Genomic DNA, 20,017 nt, shown 5'->3' on the forward strand with positions numbered 1-20,017 from the left:
CAATTTGAAGATCTGGTCAATTTGAAGACACTCAGCTACAAAAGTAAAAATGTCCTTTTTCATGCCTGTCCAAAAGAATGAACGTCGAGTGAGAGCATAAGTCTTCTGAAATCCTAAATGGCCTGCAGTGGGAGATGAGTGCAACTCTACCAAAATGCGACTTTTGAGGGTGGATATTGGTGATATCACTACTTTGTCCTTGTAGCGAAGAATCTCATCTTGCCAAGAGTATCCTGTTGTGGAATTTGGATCTTCCTGCAATTTATTAATGAGTTGGGAGAGTGAAGGATGTGAAAACCATTCCTTGTGAGCCTCTTCAATCCACTCTGGAATGGGAAGAGAGATTGCTAGCAGGGTGATTTCCTCCTCAGATTGGCATGATAAAGCATCCGCTATGACATTTTCGCACCGTTTCTTGTAAATTATCTCATAATCATATCCCAACATTTTGGCTAGCCATTTATTTTGTTGTGGTGAGGATATGCATTGCTCCAAAAAATATTTAAGGCTTTGATGGTCTGTGCAGATTTGGAAATTCCATCCCAATAAATATGGTCACCAGGTATCCACTGCATGTAAGATGGCCATCATCTCCTTCTCATAGGTAGATTGTCCCAAATTTGTCCCACTTAGTTGTTGGCTACTGAAGGCCAAGGTTTGACCTTCCTGCATTAAGATAGCCCCAATACCCATACCTGAAGCATCACATTCAATCAAAAAATATTTGGTGAAGTCGGGTAGTGCCAATACGGGAGTGGAACACATGGCATGTTTGAGAGCTATAAATTCCTATTGCGCTTCATCATTCCAGAGGAATGAATTTTTATTGAGAAGGTGAGCGAGGGATCTAGCAATGCAACCATAATTGCAGACAAATTTGTGATAGTATCCGGTGAGACTAAAAAATCCTCTCAAACTCTTCAAGGCCTTTGGTTGAGGCCAATCCTGTATTGCCTAGATCTTTTTGGGATCCACCCTGACACCTTCACACCCCACAATGTGGCCCAAATACTCAACTTCTTTCATGCCAAAAGATCACTTGGACAATTTGACAAATAATTTATGCTTTTGGAGCAGTTGCAAGAGAAGGTCTACATGCTGAAGATGTTTTTCCCGGGTGAGGCTGTAGATGAGCATGCCATCAAAGAAAACAAGGACAAATTTTTTGATATATGGTTTGAGCAGGTGATTCATGAGGCTCTGAAAAGTGGATGGGGCATTACAGAGATGAAATGGCATGACCAAGAATTCATAATGGCCTTCATGAATTCAGAAAGCAATCTTTGGAATGTCGACTTATTTCATGCGAATTTGGTGATAGCCCGAGCGAAGGTCGAGCTTAGTAAAGAATTGAGCCCCATTTAGTTCATCCAACAAATCATCAACAACTAGGATGGAAAATTTATCTTTGACCATCAGCTTGTTGAGGGCCATGAAGTCTGGAAACATATGCCATTCCCCATCTTTCTTGAGCACCATGACCACAGGCGATGAATAAGGACTAATGCTAGGACGAATGGCACCGGCTCCCAGGAGTTCCTTGATGATTTTTTTCAATTTCATTCTTTTGGGTGAAAGGATATCTATATGGGTGCACATTTGGTGGTTGTGCCCCTGGGACCAAAGTAATGCTATGATCATGTTCCCCTCTTGAGGGTGGAAGCTCCTGAGGCTTGTAAAAGACCTGCAGATGGTTGTTTAAGACCTGTTGCATCTCAAGATGGATATGAAGAGAAGTGGGCTCGAAGGCCTGGATGGCATTAAATTGGGATATAACTCCATGGTGGCCCTTTTTTAACAACTTTTCCATCCTATGTGAGCTGATGATAGAAGGAGCACCTGCCTGGAGTCCGCAGAGGGTATGCGTGTGGTCATTCTGCTTAAAGCTCATATATAGCTCTTGGAAATCCATAATGATTGGGCCAAGTGTGAGGAGCCATTAAGAACCCAAGACAATGTCACACCCACCCATGTTGATGGCAAACATGTGTGTCTTTAGGTGATAATCCCCCATTTGAAGTTTGACATTTTCACAGTGGCCTTCACATTTCATTGTCCCCCCATCAGCAATCTGGACCTGGAAATTAGAGACTTCTCTGACAAAACAATGCACTGCTTCGGCGACTCTTTGATGGATAAAGTTATGCGTACTGCCACTATCAATCAAGATTATTACAGGGCGATGTTTAATAAAACCTCTAATTTTGAGAGTTTGGGGAGAAGAAATTCTTTCCAAAGCATGGAGCAAGATAACTGGTTCTTCTGGTGTAGCTGGGAGCTCATTTTCCGGCTGGTTGTCCTCATCTTCCTCCTCTGGTCCCTCAAATGGTGGGGCTTCCTCAGATGAACTATGATCAGTAGCATCAATTTGAAAGAATTTGGGTTCCTTGCATTTATGCCCCGAGGAGTATTTCTCATCACAGTAGTAACACAATCCTTGCTTTCTTCTTTCCACCATTTCTGCTGGTGACACCTTTTGAACCTTAAGTGATTGGGTAGTGCTTGGAGCCTAGGTGGGGCATCCCTTGGCTATGAAATTTGGACGAGTCGACTAGGCTGCTAACGCGTGTTCTACTTCACAAGCTGTCATGCAAGCTGCCAGCCATGTGACTGGGTGGTGCATCCGGACGTGGGCTTGTATGGTGTCTTTGAGACCACTGATAAAACATTCCAAGTAGAATTCATCTGCTAGACCTCCTGTTCGGAAGGCTAATGCTTCAAATGCTTTAATATATTCTTGCACTGTGCCTATCTATCGAAGCTTAGTAAGACGACCCAAAAATTTAGATTCATGCTCAAAGAGATCAGAAAGGGCTTTTGAGAATATCTGCCAAGTCATTGGCCTTGCATAGCAGCATTGATGCCACTGCCACCATTGCCATCTTTCTTGGTCCAAGTACAGGCTTCCCACACTTAGCTTAGTCGCATCATCTCTGATGTGATTCAATGTGAAATATTGCTCCATTTGTGATAGCCATATGGCCGGATGAGAGCCATCAAATTTATACATGTCCAGCTTGGGTGGTCGAGGTTGGGACTATTAGTGGTTTCCATAGAAGTGAAGAGAATGGATAGATTCGCCTCAAGGTTTTCATTAAAAGCATATGCCTCTGATTGTACCCCCAACTTGCCCTTTGTGATTGTGTCATTTAAGGACTAGATCTGCTTTGTTGATTCCTCCAACTTTTGTTCAAGGGTGTCTATCTTCTCATTGGCGATAGCTTGAGCTCCGGTTTGTACCATGCACAAATCTGGTGCACTTGTTGTTACTATGAAAAAAAAATTGGGACCACTCGAAATTTTGACACTTACAAGTGAATGGTACTACCTTGCTCAGCCTATCGACCTGATTCTTATGAGATGTCTCCTACAAGCATCCCGGGAGGGTTTTTTTTTTTTTTTTTTTATTTTTTTTTACTCCGAATGGAGTTTTACTCCTCGCTTAGGAATACTGTAGTATTCGATTCCTAGAAAATTTAATTCTTCCCAATGTCCTATGAGAATCACGCCCAGGTATAGGAGCCACAAGTCTCCCTGCATAAATAGTCAGATCTGTCGACAAAACCCTCAACTGCAGAGTATGAGTAGGAATGTGGCAGTGATCGAACCCCTGCTGCTAGATCTAAATGGCGGATCTGATTTTGCGGCTGCAACAGAACCCAACCTGCTAGATCTGTTATGGCAAAGATGATGCATGATCTAGAGAGAGACAAGGGAACTATGGTCTCAAGGAGTGTCAGGTGCTACAAATCACAATATACATAAGGGTCCAATAGTAGTACTTGGCCCAATCTTTCAGGGCACTAACCAAGGAGGATCAACCGTACCCTTAGCCGTACTACCCAACTACCCTATCGTACACGCGAGTAATCCCCCCGAGTGCTATTCTCATTGTACTATAGCAGCAAGACGACTGACGATTTATCTATGGCGAGGTTTTAGGTGAGCCTAGGGGGCTTCTGATATACCCAAAGGGTACTTGGAAGACAGTTCATGCGCGGTTCTGTCTAATGCGCTACTACTCGAAGGGGTACCCATAGGGGTTACAAGGGAGTCCAACAAGCGTGACCACCTCTTGTATTTCTGCGTGCATGCCTCACCAAATCCATAGGTTTATGTTCTCAATGACAAATCCCATGGTTTAAAGATGCCGAAACACGTCTCTAGCCAAAAAGAAAATTCTACTAAAAATGGAGATCCCACCGGCCCTGGAAAGTGCTCTGATACCACTTGTTATGATCTTTACCTATGAGAAGATACCAAAATATCAAATATGTGAAGAAATATACTCAGAACATAGAACAATGAGAAATAACAACATGTATTTTATTATTCAGAAAGGAAAGCAATGTTCAGTTGCCTCTTCGAGGGGGCAACCTCCAATAGAGTTGGGCTCGATTACAAAATAAGACACGACGTTCCTCAAGGGGAGTCTCTATCCTTTATATAGGATTCATACATGCAATACCATGGGTCAATACCATGGTTCTTACTAATACCATCCATCTAATACCATGGCCCATTTGCAACTAACTGTGGTCCCTTCTTTAAATACGGGTCAACCACTTACAATTATTAATATGGGATTTATTGACTCTTTAACTAACTATAACTATGACTCAACCCTATTACATAGATAAGGGGGTTAGGGTTGGACCCTAACAATAAATATAACCTACTTGCTTTGTAGGCATATAGGAACATGCGAATAGAGCATGATTACATCCATTGTTTATTATTTAATATAACATATCTAAGATTTTGTAATAGCCCTTGGTTGATTTTCCATGTACATAAAATAACACCAAGGTCATGGGACACATATTCCAACCTAAATGGTGGGAAAAACATTATAGTGGGAATCACTTGTGGTTTATTGTGGCTACGGGAATCAATAAAGGCACTGGAAAAGGCAAAAAAGGCAATAATTGACATTTAATTATGAAAATAAAGGGAAATGGGAGAAAAGGAAGGTGAAGAGGCACAAATTTACATGCAAAGGAAATTAGAGGAAAAATAAAGGAAAATGAAGAAAAAGGGAAATCAATGATAAAAAGGCATTAGAGAAACAATTGCTATCTTTTCACAGTTTTGAATCAGTGTTAGCATTTTGACAGTTTTGGTGGTCGATCTCAATTTCATTCTCTCACTCTCATACTCTTGCACATTTAGAGCATTCTTGGAGAACTCTAGCATTCACTTGGACTAAAGAAAGGAAGCAAAGGAAATCAAGGGAGCATAAGGGAGTTCTACACACTGTTTTGGGTTTTTCACATATTGAGAGAGAGAATTTATCACTGAAGCATTAAGAACATCAAAGGACCTATTATAGCTCCTAGAGAGAGTCCCTGGGTTGAGGAGAGACTAGTGCCTAGGACATCTTGGGTAGTTCTTCTAGGATTTACTGAGATTTTCTATTACACTCAGTATTTAACATGTTTGAGATGAAATTGAATCAGAACTTTCCTTAAGAGGAGAAATAAAAATTTGGATGCAAATTAATACTCATACAAGTATTAATGTCTAACTCTAGTGGCCAAAATTACATGAACATGCAATTGTATCAGCCATTTGTAGTATATTGGATAGAATAATCGAGGAAAGAAAAGCAACGTACAAGGCTTAGTCTAAGAATCTAGTGAATCGAAATTCAACCTGAAGTGGATGAGAAAAACATTTAAATGAAGTGATAAGATACATGGAGAACATTTTAAAGGATAATAATTCATATAAGTTATAGGCATCTTATATCAACATTAGACATAGGTTAATCCATAAATTCATGAAAACATATCCAGCAGCTGCTATTACATGTAACCTGAGAAGAAAAGCAAGGGTATATGGAAAAAACATAAGAAAGAATACATACTACACATTCATATGAGCCGTAATTGCCAAAAATTTCATTAATCTTCAATAGGGCATACATTTCATTGACAATTTGCAATGCTTCCCTTTCGGAGAAAAAAAAATAAATTCCAAACCCTTGGTTCTGTATCATAAATTGTTTTTATAGGACCTCAAATGTAGCTTTATCCTCTGTTTTCACCCCTATTTTCATAATCAACTCCTTTAAGTTCTCATTCTACATGTGCAAATCTCTAGAGTTAGCTCTTTCTTACTTTAATCTAGTTGCATCCTTCTCTAATAGCTTCTTAGCCTAGCTTATGGTCATTGCATTTCAATTAAGCTCATTGTACAATATCTCTCCCACTTGTCTATGGAAGTTGATCTTATCAGGCAGAGGGAAACTTGCTAAGTCTAAGGAGACATCGAAAGCATTGAATTGGGAGCTCGATGGTAGTGACTGTTAGTGGGTGATGCAGGGAGAATTTCATTTTATTTCTCTCCATGTTCATAACAGCCAGAAGTCTGGTCTGCTATGGTATTGAACGAGATTCTATTTGTTGCTGCATCTCCTCCCTTATTTTCTTGTTACTTTCTTCATTTGCCTTTCTATTAGGCCAACTAGGCTCAACTATGGTTGTACTTCCTGTTGAACTCAAAATGGATACCTGTGAGGATGACAAGGCAACTACTTGTAGTGGATCTTTCAAAGTCACCTAGAAGCCTAGTTGGTTTTGTTTTGTCTCTACCAACCTAGCCTCGATTTATTCTTCTCCTATCTCTTGGGTCTTGGGCTTTTTTCCAGTGTGTACACCTTCCATTTCTACATCCACTGTCTCATCAATGATCATTTTCTACACCTTGTCCTATGTTGTTGGAGTCTCGACCTCCATCTCTGTGTTAATAGGACATGAATCAAGGTTAGCCTTCCATTCAAGCTCAGGCCTATATTCGTGCTCATAAGTTGAAGCTTTTATGCTTTCCCTTTTCTTTGCAATGACCCCATGAGGATCATAATGCCAAACATATCCCATATCAAAATTCATTTGTTTCGATATTTCCTCAACTGTCAGGAAGGCTTGACTCGAGTTAAAAATAAAAGGCCCAATAGGATTACCCAACTTGAACATATATCCCTTTTTTGCAGGGACAAAATGGACCTAGTCCACATTAAGACTATGTATAATGAACTCGAGGGTGAATATCCTCATAGGTATGAATACATGCAAGTGGTAAGGAGGACGTTCACACCCATAGACCCAAATATTTGTGTAATCCTCAAAAGATACCAGTCTCCCACCCTGGTTTTCCTTGCTCAATTGAAGGATTTGTTGGTCAAAGTTTTCATTGATGCCATAATGGCATTGTTCGATATGGAAAATATCCTAACCCTTGTGATGAATGAATAACCTTGACTGTGCAAAAAAATTAATCCAAAAAAGATAAAACCCTGAAACCTTGTATGCATAAATGGAGTCCCTAATATACAAGCCATATTAAGCATATTTTTTACTGTTTATAATAAGAATTGAGAATACTGCATTAGCTTATAAAGGACTTCATCCTCTCTCCAAAAAATAATTTCTTATCCCCTAACCCTTTATCGTTAAAGAATATTTAATTTTTAAAGACTAAAAATGTACTAATTACATGCCGGGCCCAAGTCAGCTTCCCCATGGTCATCTCGGCTCTTTTGAAGAGACATGAGGACTCAATAAACTCCAACAACTATAAATACTAGCGTAACCTCCATTTGAGCTCAATGAAAAATTCGGTGAAGAACTTGGATAAGAAGATAGAGGCAGATAAGAAGCTGAGGAGAACTATAAGTTTAATGGGTTATCATTCAAGTTTGGACATTGAAGCTCAAACCTCCTCTTTCAAAACTCAGACCTCTAACAAGCTTGAAGACTCAAGATTGTAGACTTGTATTTGTGGTGCCTCTGGCCTGAAGGATAGTCACCGTGGAGGCTCAAGCTCAAACTTGTGAAATTTCTTAACTGTGAAGAGATCGAACCAATGATATTACACCTTGAAACAATGGAAAATTATTTTGTGAAGGCTCTGACATATGATTGCATTCATCCTCGACCTGTGGACAGTCATCCTGTGGTGAATAAACTTGTAATACGTTGGATCTATGTGTGGAAAGTCATCTAATAACATCAACACCTTGGACTATATCATTGTGGTAGCTTGGATTGTTGAAGCTGATTTATTGAACAATGATCAAGCTTGGATTTGCAGTCCTATGGAGATTTGCAAAGGCATCAAAACTTGTGATCACATACACTTGTGGAAGGCTTAGATTTAGTCTTTGGAAGCTTAGATTATTGTCTTATGAAGGTTCGATCTATTAACCAATTGTGGCACCTTGAGGCATGTATTGTGTAGCACATCATTGACATCATTTGAAGTCTTGAATAGTGATAAGCCTAGGTTTGAACAAGGTTGAAATACTCTTGAAGGAGCATTGATTTTGAAGATCTTGTAGTGTCATTTGAAGATCACCATGAGCAGTCCTATAGTAGAACTTTGAGCATAATATCTTTCATACTTGTTCAAATATCCTTATAGCAACTTGTAGAAGTCCTATTGAGCAAGCCTTGATTGAAAATCCTTTGGAGTAGACTTGTTTTCAAAGAAGACGTTGGAGACTTCTAGGGGTAGCCTATTCGATGTTTTTGGAGAACCATTGCATGCCTCCTTGGTTGAAAACATTGTGAAGTAATTGAAGAATTATTTGTTGTGAACCTTGAGTAACTTATTGATGATTCTCAAAGATTATGATGAATCCCTCATAATGTGGCCTTGAAGAATTTTTTTTGGGTAACATGAAGAGTTGTGGAGACAACTTCTGAGAAAGCAAATTTGTCATTGATGAGCTAAGTTCTTGGAGATCGATTGATGGCATTGTTGAAGGTGAAGATATTTCTAGGGATGGTTGTAGAAGATATTGGGAGCCTTGAAGAACTGTTGAATTCATATTAGAGGTTTCAAGCAGTGGGTTGGAACCCTAGAGGATAGGAGATCCTCAAGAATACAAGGTTGAATCCTATACTAGTGAGAGGGTTGGAACCCTAGAGTTTGGTGCCTCATAGAGAAAAGTTTGGAGCCTGGGGAAGATAGGGTTGGATCCCTAGAAGTTGGAGCCTTGTGAATTCCAAGTCAGTGCTTGGAAAAGTACAAGCTGGAGCCTAGTGGAATGGAGATTGGCGTCTTCCTATAGTGTTGGAGCCCTAATTATTATTGTACTTGATTTATTGTAAAATGAGGATTGGAGTCCTCGATATATCTAATTAATAAAATAATTTATTCTATATTGTTCATTTTGTGTTATGTCTATAACTGATCTAAAATGGTAAAGTAACAATTCTAATAGAAATATTGATTTATCCCCCCTCTCAGTATTTCCAACAATTGGTATCAGAGCCAGTGCCTTCACTCAAAGCTTAAAATATTTAAGGTAGATCCTTAAAACACATGGAAAATTCAAGGAATAAGACTTGCAAACCTGTCAAACGTCACCTCCTTAGTGGATAATCAAATTGGGAAAGCTTCATTTTTCAATGGAAACTTTGATATATGGAAGGAAAGAATGAAGAGTTTTTAATGGCTCAAAGTTTTAAAGTATGGGAATCAGTGATTACTGAAAGCACGATGGAAGAAGATTCTAAGGAATATAATGCAAGAGAGATAAAGGAAATCCTAAGTGGGATACTAGATACTATAAAGACCAAAGTGAAAAAATGTTCTTCAACAAAAGATATGTGGGAAAAAATTCATGATCATCACTCAAAAGGAGCATTGACCATGACCTCTAATCAAGAAGATGAGGAAAAGCAAGAAGAAAATCCATAACCTATAAAAAAAGCTTAAAACCAGAGTCAAGACATCAAGACTAAGGAATACCTAGAAGATCAAGAAAATGAATAAGACTTCAAAGAAGATCTTAAGACGAAGATTGTAGCTGCCCTAGAAGCGATAAGCAGTTTGAAAAAGGAAAATGAGGAGCTCACAAAGCAAGAAAAAGATGGTGACCATGACCTTGACAAGACAAGGAAGGAGGTTTCCATTGTTAAAATACAAGTACAAGGAAGAGATGAGGAGCTGAACAAGATAAAGGAGGAATTGCATCAAAACAAGAAAAGTCATCATGAAGAAGTCATATCGATGACAAATCAGTTAGATAAAGCAAATAAAAGGGAAGAAACTTTGTCAAGCCATCTTAAACAAAGACACGAAGACTTGAACATGTGAAAATTCCTAGTCTCAATGAACCCCTACTACAGCAAATTTGAATATACTTCACCTACTTGATTTTAATATAAATTATCAAGTTATGCTCTCAATACTGAAGAAAATTACTTCTACAACCTACATCTCTTTAATATTTGAATACATGAAACATAAAACTGAGGAAAGAACAAGATACATAGGACAGTTATTTTTGGACAAGATAGTCCCCAGAAAAACCCAATGCTAAAAATCCTGTGCAACAACTCTGAGGGTATTCTATTATTAGGCATTCATTCTGAATCCAAATGTTGGGTGCCCTCCCGAAAATCTAGTGACAGAGAAAATATAATGGTGGAAAACTGAGTGATTTTTACCTCACTTCACTCGGCAGATTCCAACTGATCCGACAACAAAAATGGCTAACCCCAGCTACCTCTGCACAGGCTCTACATAGGCCCTGCGTCATCCTTACAGGCTCTACGTCATCTCTGTGATGTCTCTTCTTCCTACTACATCAAACTTCCCGGCTGTTCCGACAATTTGTTGACAACTCTGAATTTCTACATGGAGGGAAACTTCTGCTTCTGCGATGGCCCTTTTGGCTCTGCGCCAGGCCTACATGGGCCTAGATTAGCATAACATCAGTCCTCTTGGATTCTGTGCTGCATCCAGTAGCTTCTCTCCACCTCTTTGTTAGTACTCTTGAACTATCCTTGCTCCTCTACTACAACTCAACTTCCTAGCCCCAGAAATCAAACCCCACATCAATTGATTCTCTTTGCGTGTGTTTCTAAATGAACCCCAAGCCTCCTTCTTATACTTTTCTCGTTGAGACTTCAACAACCAAGATTAAGTCTCTAATAAATGGCTAATATTAAAACTTGACTTGATCTATCTTCTAGATCATTCTCACCCATATTTTGATTAATACCCATTAATATTTTAATTTTCCTAAGTTTAGACTTAGGAACCCCATTAAAATATTAATTATTTTAATGAAATACAATCCAGGTGGAATTTGTTATGAAACCATCTCACAAAAAGATAGAAAAGATAGATCAATGCCTTAGAAATAATACTCTTCGAGGGGGAAACCTCCTTTACATTACACAAATGGACAATTCTTGGATGATACAAATGACAAGACCTCCTTTCTATATATAGGAGTCTAAGGGATCATAATATAATTAGAGCCGACATTACAATAATAATGTAAGGGCACAATAATAACAATAGTGGGTTTCTATGGGGCACAATAATGGAAATATGGGGACTACTTGGGTAAAACAATATAATAAGGGGGTTGTAATAATAATAATAAGGGGTTACACTAGTAGTATAGGGGCCTAACATGCCCCTCTCCTTCAAAAGTGTTGTCCTCAATGCTTGAGTAGTTGTTGATGCTTCTGTATAAAATTCTTGTCCTCCCATGTGGAATCTTCAGCGGGTAAGTTCTTCCACTTGATGAGATACTCTAAAATTGATTGATTTTGTAGCTATCGGGTTCTTGCTTCTGTGACTGCTCTAGGTTCCAATATGATTTTTCCTTCCTCTTCAAGTTCTGGCAATATTGTTTGAATTGGGATATTCTGCAACTTTTGAATGAGTGGCCACACTTCTTTGTCCTTGTTCCATTCATCCCTTGCTTTGTTTATACAATCTAGTTGGATAATAGAAATAGCACAAAACAATGCTTCCACATCCTCATCCTTTCTTGAGAGTGCATCTGCAACAAAAATTTTCTTCCCTTTTCTGTAGATGACGTCAAAGTCATAACCCAACATATTTGTGATCCAATTTTTTTGTTCTTCTAAATATAATATTTGTTCTAAAAATTATTTAAGACTATCATGATCCATTTTTACCTTGAAGTGTCTTCCCATTGGGTAAGGTCGCCATTTCTTAAGTGCATGTAGTATTGCCAACATTTCCTTATCATAAATAGCTTGCTTGAGATGTAGCCGTAAAAATACCCAATCACCTGCATCAAAAAAATTTCACTGCGATGTTGATCTACCTGTTGTTTGATTCAATTTTTCACCAAAGTGGCATTATCCTTTAAAAGTTGGAGAACTCGTTGTTGATGCTCGATGTGATCTTTCACTGCTTGAACCTTTTTCTTCTTGATATTTCCTTCTATCTTGAGAGTTTGAGGAGTGGTAATTTCTTCCAATGCTTTACAAGATATGGTCGAATTCATTTCTTGATGCTCGATGTGATATTTCACTTCTTGAACATTTTTCTTCTTGATATGTCCTTCTATCTTGATAGTTTGAGGAGTGGTACTTCTGGCCAATGCATTACAAGATATGGTTGGATTCATTTCTTCTTTCTCGATGTGATCTTTCACTTCTTGAACCTTTTTCTTCTTGATATGTTCTTCTATCTTGAGAGTTTGAGGAGTGGTAATTCTTGCCAATGCTTTACAAGATATGGTATGATTCATTTATTCTTTCTCTATGGTTGGGTCCTGGCATATATCCTCTTATTTTGATGTTTCTTGATCCTTTTCTTCCTCCTCTTCATACTCTATGTAAAATAATTTCTTCTCAACACACTTATGACCTTTAGTGCATTTGCTATCACAATTGTAACAAAGCCCTTTTTCTCTTTTTTCTTCCAATTTTTGTGGTGTAAACCTTGTGGGTTGTGGAATACTAGGAGAAGAAACACTTCCATAATTATAGTCGTGAGTGGTGGGATTCCTTGTTTCCATAATTTCGCTTTCAATTTTTCTTGCCCACCTAAATGCCTTCTCCAATGAATCAAGTTCCCAAAGACGAACCTCATGTTGAATGTTATCCTCTAAAGTACCTATGAAGACATCAATCCTTAGCTTCTCTAGAATATCATTTAACCTTATATTCAATTTTTGAAAGTCCTCAATGTGCTCTGCCATTGAACACTTTTTTTTGAGATTTATCAATTGGCTAAAGAAGGTGTTTCTCTTTGTATCTTCATAATGTGCTATCATTTCCTCCATGAAAATTGACCATGTAACAAGTGGTTTACGAGAACAAAGCCCTTTATACCATAAAAATTGATCCGGTTCTAAATATGAAGATGCAATACGCACCTTTTGTAACAGTTGCACCTCATGTAGATCAAAATATTGCTCCATCTGTAGTATCCAATTTACCGAATCCTTGCCATCAAACTTCCTCATATCGCTTTTTCCTTATTTTAGGAGCTCTATCTTGAAATGACTATAACTTTGTAATTTCAGTTCTTCTAGTTTTGAAATTGCGACCTACAATATCCCTCAGTGTCCTCTTTCCAATGCCACCAGTCTTATTAAAATTGGATTCTCCAAGAAAGAGTTATGCACAATCTCCCAAGATGACCTGATTATATACCTTTTCAGAAGAGTGAACTTGTATGAAGTGCCACGTGTCACTGTTTTGACCTTTGGATCTGAAAAATATACAGAAGAAACTAAAGTTCGTCCTTTTTCTGTAACCTCTTACTAAATTTCAATTTGATGCTCAGAGGGACAGTTATGACGATTTTCCCAAGGTGACCTGTTTGGAATGTAATTCGGGGGTTTGCAAAAACCCTGACTTCCTCATACTATATCTCCGAAAATATAGCAATACAGGATCTGAAATTTGGAGCTGAGATTTAGACCGATTTTTCCTCAAATGGGTTTTTGTTTTAGCTTCTGAAACTTCGTAGAGAAAGAGTTACAGTGAAAATTCCATGATGGCCTGTTTTAGTTGAAATTATGGAGCTTGCAAAAACCCTAACTTCCTCATATCATATATCCAACAATATAGCGATACAAGCTCTGAAATTCGGACCCAAGTTTTAGCAAAAGTTCATCTCAAATGGTTTTTCTTTTCACTTCTAAGACGTTGCAGAAAAAAATTTATAGCGAAAATGCCACAATGACTTATTTGGAGCAACAAAACCCTAAAATCCAAAGCTCTGATACCAAATGTTATGAAACTAGCTCATAAAAAGATAGAAAAGATAGATCAACACCTTAGAAATAAGCCTCTTTGAGGGGGAAACCTCCTTTACATTACACAAAAGGATCATTCTTGGATTATACAAATGACAAGACCTCCTTTCTATATATAGGAGTCTAAGGGGTCATAATATAATTAGATCTGACATAACAATAATAATTAGAGCTTCTATGGGGCACAATAATGACAATATGGGGACTACTTGGATACAACAATATAATAAGGGGGTTGTACTAATAATAATAAGAGGTTACACTAGTAGTATAGGGGCCTAACAAAATTTCACCAAACAGTTTTTGGGTTCTTTAGAACACATTTTCCTTAGCCTCTCCACCAATTTTCATGGCTAGAGAACATCTAATGCTACCAAAAACTAACACTCCCTCTTAGCAACAAAATTGCTCTAGCAACAATGTCCAACTGCATGTTGCTATGTTTATGAAGCACCTCCTTTCCGCACTGTTGCTTCTGCCAACACTGTGTTGTTGTTGCAATTGTACTGCTACCCATGACACTGCCACTACCACTGTTGCATTTGTACTACAACTCCCTCTCAAATGTTGCATCTGTTATGTTGCTATCGCCGCCACTGCTAACAATGCATTCATACTGCAACTTAGTTATTGAGAGAAGAAACTGAAAAACATCCAAAATTACTGAACTTAACTGTGTCAACATAATACCATGAATGTTGGAATCTGACTGCTACTAGTCTCTAACTCTCTAAATCTTCTATGTCGCTGCTGGCTCCTATACTGCTGCCAACTTTCCTTTATGCTGATCAGTTGCTAGTCTTCAAGCTACTACATTTGTCTCTCCAAACAATCCACTACATCATCTGACACTAAGTCCATCTCACTACTATTGAATCTTGGGCTCCCGTAGCAAGGTGATGATCCAAGAGGTGGACTGCTCAAGGATCTTGCCCATATGTAGTCATCCCGACTACAACTCAATATCGGCCTATTTCCCTCTTGGAGATGTGTGGGCACTCATGGAAAACTCATATTCGTCAATTTTTGTTGGAGTAGCTGGTGGGCTCCAGTATTGTAGCAATAATTCTACAACTCCTGGAGCTTCCTTCTTTAATTTTATCAACCCGGTAGTTCGTAACAAACTTGGAAGCGATGGTGTTGTATGCACAAGTACTAGCTCTTGCCGTAGCTGTCACTTGGTCAGCTGGCACAAGTCCGCTAGGGGCTCAAGCCAACTTCTATGAGCTCTTAGAAGAAGCTTTTTAACTGATGGACGAAAGCTAACTCAAAGGAAGCTGATCTACTTGCAAAAAGGAACTGAAAGCCAACAAGAAACGCAAACCCTAATTCTACCAGCTAGTCTTACTGATGCAAAGATGGGAATGAAAACTACTGAAAGAGATGCCATTACTTCTATGAAGGTAAAATGCATGTGTCTAGACTACCTCTATCTAAAGAAAACATTGTTTGTATTTTTGTTTCAGTTATTAGAATTATCATGCATGTGCTTTTAACTAGCTTTTTACTGTGCAGAGGTGGATCAAGGAGGAGAAGGGCTTGGAGAAGGTTGGGAAGGTTCAGAGAGGGTCTAAGGGGTTCCTAACACCCTTCCAGAGAGTTTCACAAAGTTTGGCTGCCAGAAACCGAGTTTATGAGCTTCTACAGGAAGTCTGCAGGGGTTCTACAGGATGTTTCAGAATTTCTACAGGATGTTCAGTAATTCCTACAGGATGTTCTATGATTGGATTTTGGATGATGGGTGAGTGGAAAAGGCTGCATGGATGGATAGGGAGATAGGAGAGGGGTTTGTAATGACTTAGTGACACGGAGGTGAGGTGATGAGAGGATGTGGAAAACTAGTTTGTCTTAAAGAGGGTAGAGGGAGTGGAAGGTCGAGAAGAGAGGTAGGATGTCGTGGGCAGTAGAGTAATTGAGAGACAAGGGGTTGAATTTGGAGATGAGAAGTTGGCCTGGGCAAGGCTTAGAAGGCGAGAGAGGGATGGAGTTGCACTGCACAATATAAACTAAACCAAATCATCCACGTCCTGCACATAATCAAAACATTCCTAATCTGTCCTAACTGTTTAATGGAACCAATGAACAGCAACGTTATTTCTAAAGAAAACCATGTATGGTACTGAAGCAAAGAAACATTCCAAGAGGTCTGAGTGCATGGACAACTACTACAAACGAAAATATTGCACCAAAGATTGCATGAGTACGTAAACCAATGTTTTTGGTGGGTAACATTGTCTGCAATTCCAGCCCCTAGAAAGAGGTGAAAATGAGAGTACAGTCAACCCTTTCTTGGAGCTTTTATCAATTCTAATCTCTTTACTCTATTCTAAACATCTGGAGCAACTCTATCTTCTAACAATAACCTACTTAACCATACCACGAAATCTAACTCAACAAACTGCGTTTCAAATGCATGTAAAGAGAACCATAATGCTGAAAGAAAAGATAACAATACAGAAGAAGGAGGCCTTAGGCTCTCAGGTTGGGCCCAACCCCGAGAGCTATGGCTCCTTTTAAAAACTCAGAACTGAGATCAAATCTGACTGCTTCCCATTAAGAAATAATAATCATAAGTCAAAAAGTATGCCAATAATGGCTACAAAAGAGCAAAACCAAGCTAGCAGCTCGTAGTGCAGAATGTGCAACAATGTTTCAAAAGTCCTCTTCGAAGGCTAAAGCCTTATCATTTATACATCACGAGGCCCCAAGCTGGCCTCCTAAATTAGTGGGACTTGGCTGACCAAACTAGGAGTGAATAGCTGCTTCCTCAAAATCCGTTTGGCTGCCTTCTAGATCCGGTTGTGATGGCTATTGGAGCTCGGAGTTGGGGGTGAAGATCCTGAGGAAGGCCATTTAATGCTGTGGACAACCATCCTATGAATCCTCAACCCCATCTTGGCTGTCTCCTGGCCCTTATCTGCTCGGTTTTGTTCCAATCATGTGTCAAAAAACCTGAAATGAGCACGTGTTAGCCACCTAGGAATAGTGACTGCCCTTATTCGTACAAATGACATAAACATACTAAAAAATGATGCATAAGTTATGAAAAATGAAGGATTGAGCAAAGGTAGTTAGGCCAAATGAACCCAAAATGTTACCAAATTTGGGGCTCATCATCACCCCCCAGCTAAAATGATTGCTCATCCCTGAGCAACTAATCCAGCTCCTCGTCCTTCATTGCTTTCACCACCACCCTCACATCCCAGGCTTCTGAAGTAGTCTCCTCCTCACTGGCATGGAACCCATCCTTACTTTCCACCTCTTCCCACTGCTTATGTTCTTCTTTTTCTATGCCGCCTTCCATCAATCCTAACAGCAGAGGTGGGCTTAGCTTGAGGCCAATACAGCTAGCTTGGAGGTTCTGTATGGACTTCTTGTAGAGGGGCACCCGTGCTAGAGCTTCCCTCATTCGAGTTGGAGTGTGATATTCTCTGATTTTAAGGTTGTGAGACAATGCGCTCCATCGGCGGGTGCAAGCATAAACACAGTTGTCCCCTAATAGTCGCTCCATATCCTTGAAATGTGTTATGGCCTGAGCCTGCTGATCCATGTATTTCAATAAAGTTTGAGGGTTGGTGGCTAAGTGTTGGTGGGCTGATATCAATGTAGTGGGATCCCCTGGCTCTGCTCTAATCAGCAGTGGCTCATGTAATTCTCGGTCCATGACCTCTTTGACCTCTGCTGCCCTCTTTTCTTCATGGTTCAACCATGAGGCAAATGCCATCAACTGCATATCCCCTACAACTGTGTTGGGATCCCATGAAGTCACATTAGGAAGGGCCAAATTATGGAGATAGAACTCCGACAGTTTGGCCTTGTCTTCTGATGAACTGCTATTGCATAACTCTGTGAATTGATGGGGGTCTTGGAGTTAGGAGATACCCCTCTGTGCCAATGCATTAATTTGAAACTGCAGCCACTGGTCCCGTAGGTACATGCCATAAGATTTGGCCAGTTGTCTACATTGTAGAGCATCCATGGCCCAACTGGCCATGCAAGCCAGTTGTGCCTCTTTTTGCTGCAACTGCTGTTTGAGATCTTGTATCTCGATTTGTGCTTGCAGTTCCCTTTCCTATAGATGCGAGGTTGGCTCCCCAAGACCAACTTGCAGTCCTTCCTTGCCTTGATGTTCTGCTGTAGTGTCCCCTGATGATGTGCCCTTTTCCTTCTTCAGTTCCTATAGCTGCAGTTTAAGTTTCTCATTCTCTTCCTATAGGAACACCCGCTGGCAGTTTGCCACGTGTTTGGCCATAGCTAATTATTTTCGTGCCTCCTTGAGTTGTTCCTCCAAGGGGCCTATATTTGCCACTCCCTTTGATTTAGCTATTTTCATCCACGTGTGAGTTCTCACTCTTTCTTCCTCCAACGCAAAGAAAAGTGGCACAGTGAATTTCTGTGGGATAATTTTTCCAGCCTCTAAGAAGTTATAATACGAGCTCAAGCTTGGCTGGGGACTAGGTTCCGGAATATGCTCTTTCTCTTCCTCCCTCGGTGGCTCTACTTCGACTTCCCTAAGTGGTGATGTGGGTGCCTCTCCCTCCATCCTCTCTGTCTCCTTAAGCCGGGCCAGTGTTTCCTGTAGAACGGCCTCAGCATCCTATTGCCGGGCTTTTGAAGCCAACCTGTCCATTCTCTCCTTCCAAGCAGTTGTCTTCGAGCTCCCCCGCTCATAAGTGACTGATATTTTGAGGGGGACCTCTCCCTTGGCGAGGTAGGGGTGTCTTCTATAGTAATTGGGCTGCTGGATGGAGGTTGGGGCCTACCTGTTTTGATTCTCACACTTCTCCTGGCTTTGAAATACAGAGGGATCTCCCTCTTTCATTTTTCCTTCGGCTTAGGAGGGGTACTAAGGGTGGCCAGCACGGCTATTGCCTCCCTTGCAAGAATTTCAACTGTCTTCTCCTTTGGTTTTCCTTCCTCAGAGCTTCCTGTAGAAGGCCCTGTAGTTGTTGATTTCTGGCTCCCTGTAGAAGCCGTTTTTGGTTTTCCTGTAGAAACAGGTGGCACCGTTTTAGCCTGTTTGGCTGAGGGTGCTTTGCCTTTTGACTTGGTTGAGGCTGCTTTGGAGGTGCCTTTACTGACGTGGACTTGTTCAGTCCTTTCCACCCTACTCTGTAACCTTTTCTCCCTGGGTGTCAATGTGGATTTGTCATCCTCCTTTTCGACAACCTGGTGTTTCTCTTGTTTCCCTTTTTGTTCTTTCTTCGGTGCTTTGGCCGCGGTTTCTTTGCCTTTCCCTTTCTTCTCTGTGTGTATTGGCTCCTTCTCCTCGCTGCTGGAGGAAGTGAGTTCCTCGGTCAACATTTTGATATTGCGATCCTTAGTCAGATTTCGGAAGGCTTCCCACGAGAGAGGGACGGTGTATGTGTGGAGTGCATCCTCCATGAGGAGCTTAATGAGCCCATGATGGGTTACCTGGTCTGGCGTGCCCTCTCGTAATTTGGTGGCACATTCAGTCATGGACTGCAGGAGGAAGTAAGGAATACTTAGCTTGTTTTCTGAAGGTAGGTCCATTTGGTGCCTCAGTTCTGTGAGCAGCCGGAAATGGTACCCATACACGATGCTGAATCGTCCTTCGCACGTGATATATTTCATAATTTGGAGGGTGACCTCACTCCAAAGCGGCTGTAGGGTAGCTCTGCGAACCCCGTTCTTATCCTCTGAGAATTTCTCCTCCGGCAGAAAGAACTCCTTTTTAGCCTTCTGGCCTAATTTCCTCTCCTCCTTATACGGTACCCCCATTGGGAGATCAGTGACTCTGCTGATGAACTGTGGGGTGAGTCTGAGATTCAAACCCCTGAAATTTACAACGGCCAGCGTTTTTGATTTTGGCTTCAAAGCTCGTAGGAATTCCTCTGCCACCTCATCATCATACCCTTGAAGCTTGTCGCAGAACGACATCCATCGTGCACGAGAGAACAGTTCTACCACCTCAGGGTTTTCCCTTAGCTTCTTTGAGTCTGTCGG

The sequence above is a fragment of the Pinus tabuliformis genome, chromosome 4_2, assembly GCF_031772625.1.
Source record: "Pinus tabuliformis cultivar Carrire ecotype Pingquan chromosome 4_2, CPIR1, whole genome shotgun sequence".
In the NCBI taxonomy this organism is placed as follows: Eukaryota; Viridiplantae; Streptophyta; class Pinopsida; order Pinales; family Pinaceae; genus Pinus; species Pinus tabuliformis.